At 34.9% G+C, this 5,571-nt stretch overlaps 1 long non-coding RNA gene across 1 annotated transcript; it reads right to left on the bottom strand.

The window, feature by feature from the left end:
* Positions 1-2,514: 2,514 nt before the first annotated feature.
* LOC110737981 lies at positions 2,515-4,178 on the bottom strand. The gene is made up of 3 exons (XR_002514534.1): positions 4,055-4,178; positions 3,518-3,758; positions 2,515-2,900 (listed from the first exon to the last, which is right to left on the bottom strand). It is a non-coding gene; the product is annotated as an uncharacterized LOC110737981 (long non-coding RNA).
* Positions 4,179-5,571: the final 1,393 nt, after the last annotated feature.

Here is a 5,571-nt window from a genome sequence, read left to right as displayed (position 1 = left end):
ACGGAGTCGCGCCCGTCTGCCATTGGATGTTTATTAATGTCTTCCGAAAGGAGGCATAGGGTTTTCTTATTTAATGTTCCGGAATGGAGCACAGGGGGACAACCCGGTCTATTGCTTAATCCAATCAATTAATGAGATGTTCAATGTTATTTAAACAAAAATTTAGTAATGAGTAACTATGGAGTCGTGTTCGAGTCAATGATAATATTGTGAGTGTATGGAATGCTTGTTAGTATCATGCTAGAACTCTTTATTATATTTCGTAACTTGTATGTGCTCAGCGTTGCTTACTGCGTGCTCTTGTGTGTCTTTCTTTGGTCATGGCCTTCGCCTTCAATGACCCTGTAATGATCCAATTATTACACTTGTAATATTGGGGAGCAGATTCATCACAGGTTTTTGCATAAACTGTCTTGCATCAGGGTGATGGGATTTGAGTGGAAAGTTGGTTAACCAGTTAGCTTATTTCATAACACAGATTGAATTTTATTTTGGTGTTGGTTCCATTACTTCCTATTTTACTGGATTTTGAATAAGGGTCGTTATGGTTCCAACTTGTAAGACTTTGAGTTTTGACTTCTAGTTTTGAAACTTATATTCTTTTTAAAACTAAGTTAGTTTTCCGCTGTTGATTTCTGAAACTAGCCTTAACGTTTGAACACGTGGCGGTAGCACTCCAATAATTCTTTTACAGGTTATACAGGCTTTACAGGTTATCACAGGTTTTCTTTTAGAGAGAATTATTGGGGTGTTACAGGAATGAGCTAGGTAGGGGTTGTGCCGGCGCCGGAACGAGGGGGTGGCTGGGTTCGTGGCCTTCGTACAAGAGGAGAAAGTTTGGGGGAGGAGAGCGGGGTCGCTAGTGAAGAGTGGGGTCGCTAGGGTGATGTTCGCCGGCGTTGGGAAGGCCTGGTGCCGGAGGGAGAGACTGTGGTCGGCGTCGGAGTGGGGTAGGAGGTAGAAGGGCTGGTGGTGGTGGGGCAATGTATTACACTAGAAATTTCCTTCCTTAAAAATACTCCTTTTACTCTAAATAAAACCCTTTTTAGGAAATAACCAAAATATTACCGTCACCGTGATAACGACTAAGGCTAGTTTTCAAAGTCTCACAACGGAAGTCTAAAACATAAAAACCAACTTTTAAAAATAAAACTTGAGCTCACAACCACAAAAGTAAAATAAAACATTCACAAGTTGGAACCAATTCAAACATGGCCCTTCTTAAAACAATTAAAAACAAACATAATATATTCTGTTAGTCCATAAACAATAACCAATAATTCAAAAATATTAAAACTAAGAAACATAACAAGTAACTCTCTGCACTCTATCCCATCATGTTCTTCATGCTTCTAGTACCTGTTACTTCCTCTTTATTTCAACTCTCTACTCACCATAAAAATGGGTCGTAGTAGGGCCAATCCAAAGGAAAGCCAAACACAAACACAAAAGTATGAATCATCAAAGCTGAGTACATATGCACCACACTAACATGAATATCCTAACATCAAAATAAAAATAATATTTAAAACATGCTCGCCACACAACCACAAGTCAACTTACCTTTGACTCATAACTAGCAATATTAATTATAATAATAATAATTTTGGATTACGCATCGAACGGGTTTCCTTCCTTGAAAACATCCCATTTAAATATTGAGCTTCCAATCAGGGAGCTACCCCAATTGGCACCTATTATGTCACTTTCTGACGGAATTCCAGCACATTAATAATAAAAGAAAGTACATCATCATGTATCAGTATCCCTGTAGAAGTTCTGGTTAAATATAAAACCCCATAACTCCCCCTATATGCTCATACTCAAGGTGTATACGTTCCAAGAGTTTTGGTGTGTATCCTCTTACACTTTACGTGATTTACCAATTTAACATGTGATGACTCAAACCAATCAATCAAGAACAAACATAATAACAATCAATACATACTTCCAATTCATTCTTAAATTAATTAGTGAGCACATACTATTTATTTTAATTAAGGTTCGTTGCCTAGTTTTGTGCACAAAATTGCACGATTACTACCTTGGTGCATAAGATGCACTGTTAAACTTCCTTGACTTAAACTCAACTTACTTGAGTGAATAAATAAATAAACTAACCTCTTGACTCAACACCAATAATAAATGGGTGAGAAATAAATTCGTGAATCATGCTCAATAATTCTAACTTTAGCTCTTTAACTCATATATAAGTCTTGCTTATTAAATACATGCTTTCTTGATACTTGAAAATAAAACATACTTCCATGATTCATACATACTCAACTTGTATCATGCCTCAATAATATATTCACATGCTTGCATAACAAATCATGCTCAAGCAACATCAATTCCAAGCATATAATCAACCAAACATGCTACTAATTCATCACTTAAATCATACTTTACAAATCCTAGCATGATACTACGCATACACAAACAGTGGCGGACCCAGGAATTTCCGACTGGTGAGTCACAATCGATAATCAAATATGTAAAAAAAAATTTCACATGACATGTAAGGAGACATTTACTTCCTAAACTTGAAAATAAACAACACGATTGGAGACCAAATTAACTACAACGGATGTAGCCTAAATACATATCAGTCCGCAACATGTTTTACAGGATGATCAATAATTTTGAAGCAATGCCTCAAGGCGTAAAAGCAATCCTTTTTTTTGGTACTTCAATATGATTCAAGCATATGATCAGGAATAAACACGAATAACAATTGATTCACAATACAAGTATACAATATTCCCAGCATGAAATAGACTCAAGAATTACAGAAATTGCCCAAATTAAAACCAAAATTACAGAGACTCACCCATATTCAGGAAAATTAACAATATACCAACTCTTGTTGATCAGAAAATGATTGATAAGCTGAGTCTTCCCTGCATATAAATTCAACAACCTAATCAAACACAAAGTTAACAAAACAAATGAAATCACAAGTATGAATCATATGCAAATAACCCCAACAACGAATTACCCCTATTCATAATTGGTTGGACGGTTCATATTCAACTAAATCAAGCAATATTCAACTAAATCAAGCAATATTCCCCAGAAAAATTATTTACAAAGATCATCCAAATAGAAAATTGACAAGATTACAATACTAACTAATAATTAACAAGCTTAAAATTGACAAGACTAAAATCAACAAACTAATATCTCCACTAGTCTATACGGAACTTCCAGTCGAATATGCGACTAGCACCACTAAGCACTAACCAGTCCACACTGTAATCTAATTATAAATTTATAATCCTCCTTACACTAATAGTTTAATTGCTGTCTTATACAATGTCCAACATCACATATTCATAATTTCACATAATGACATAAACAGATAAACTAATAAGTTCAATTTAACAGTCAAAACACAATTTACACAAATAATGCAAATTCAATGAACATTCACCATATATACTAATTTTAAGAGACAAGTAATGCAAATTTGATCAAAAATTCACAAAAAAAAAAGAATCAATTGATGATTACCTACCTTGCTAGGCGGAGGCGGCAGGCGCTGAATGATTGAGGCGGCAACGGAGCAGGCGGAGCAGCACTGCAGCAGGGCCATGCCCAACACTCAGCAAGACAACAAGTCAGCGACTAGGCACTGGAGCAGGCGACTAGGCGAGCAGCAGAGGACAGAGCATAGCTGCACAGAGCACTGGAGGCTGGAGCAGGCGACTAGGCGAGCAGCAGCCAGCAGCACAGTCAGCACTGGAGGCGTGAGCAAACTAGCGAAGAGCAGTAGATTATGAACAATTAGTCAATTAGGGATTGAGTTGATAACTAACATTTTACATTTCACAAATTCACAATTACGGATTTAGGGTTCAAACATTTCACAAATTCACAATTCAGATAATGCAAAATTATCTGAAATTGAGTTGATTATTGAACAATTAGGGATTTAGGGTTCAAATTTAGTATTACTAAATCATAATTCATAACTAACAACTAACAAGTAATATCAACAATTAAATAAATAAATAAATAAATAAAAAAGCCGAAAGATGAGTAGATGACTAACCTGAAATTATGCGAAAAGGAAGATGAAGCGAACTAGCGAAGAGGAACTGAGGTCTGAGGAAGAGGCGAAGAGGAAGATGCAAACTTGCGAAGAGGAAGAGGCGAACTGGCGAAGTGGGCTAGGGCTAACTCAGAAGTTAGAATTTTTTATTTTTTTTTTTAAAAAAAAAAACTTAAAATTTTTTTTGGGCCCTGGTGAGTCACTTGACCCACCAGGCACAAGCCCAGGTCCGCCACTGTACACAAATATTCTTGTGCACATACGTACCTTGAATAATGCCTAAACTCGGCCACACTCGCTAGAAATCACCTTGCTTGAAGCTTCCTACAAATAAAAATACATATCTATAATTAATCTACTATTCTCACAAATTTCTAGCAACTATAATACTCTTTAAACCTTACTAATTAACCCAATTTAATGACATAAAAGCCATAAAACCTTTTCTTTAAGTGGGTACTTCAAATCCTTTCAAAAAGATTTAATTTTTATGACTTAAATAAAATTCCAGCATACTTATATAATATAAAACATCACTAATAGACTAGAAAATCATATTTAAATCATCAAAACCTTTTCCCCTTTTTTGGGCAATCAAACCCTAACTCAATAATTAAAAAGTAGTGTGCATAGATAAATTTCAGTATTAATTTGAGGGCTTTAAACTCATTAAAAACATGTTTAAACCATTAATTAAACAACTACAACAACCTAGGATCAAACCCTAACCATAAACCATAAATTCCCAAATTCTAGGGTTTGTAAATTGGGGTTTTTGATTGAATAAAAATCTGAAAAATATATAAATAATTTTAACAACATCAAATACCCAAAATCAATACCAAAACATAATCAAAATCATGCTTTAAATTAATAAAAAAACAATAGAACTAAATTAGGAAGAGAAAAAAGAGTTTTTATTTTTTATATAACACTACCAACCGAAAAACCAAAGGAGAGAGAGAGAAGGAGGGGCGCACGGCTGCTGCCAGTGCTCCCAGTGGCTCGCCGGTGGTGGTGGTGGCGCCGGTGGATGCCAGCGTGAGGGGAGAAGAAGAGGGAGAGAGAGGCGTGAGGAAGAGAGGGAAAAAGAAGAGGAAAAATAAGGAGAAAATGGAGAGAGAAAATAAAGGGAAAACCTTTGGAATTTTTTGTGAAATCTGACAATTATGATGTTTAGAGTGAAAATTTTTAAGGTTTTGAAGTATTTATACTCCCCTTTTAAAACAAAAACTCATAATTACAAAACTGCCATTACTAAATCTTACTCCCCCTTGACTTCTTCCTTTAGGCTAACTTGTTGGGCTCTTAGTATCCTCAATCTCCCAACAAGTTGTTCCAACTATTTAAATAAAGATGACCCAATTCAAAACACTTTTATTACCTCAATTAATGACCTATATTAATTTATGCACACTTATATAATATTTAAATAATTAATTTCTTTTTAAAATGAAATGAATTATTTTAATTTATAAAAACAAATAAAATAAATAATCTATATATGTAAAAATATT

The sequence above is a fragment of the Chenopodium quinoa genome, unplaced genomic scaffold, assembly GCF_001683475.1.
Source record: "Chenopodium quinoa cultivar QQ74 unplaced genomic scaffold, ASM168347v1, whole genome shotgun sequence".
Lineage (NCBI taxonomy): Eukaryota > Viridiplantae > Streptophyta > Magnoliopsida > Caryophyllales > Amaranthaceae > Chenopodium > Chenopodium quinoa.
Note: the sequence above shows the minus strand (reverse complement) of the source record. Positions and strands in the feature narration are given on the sequence as shown.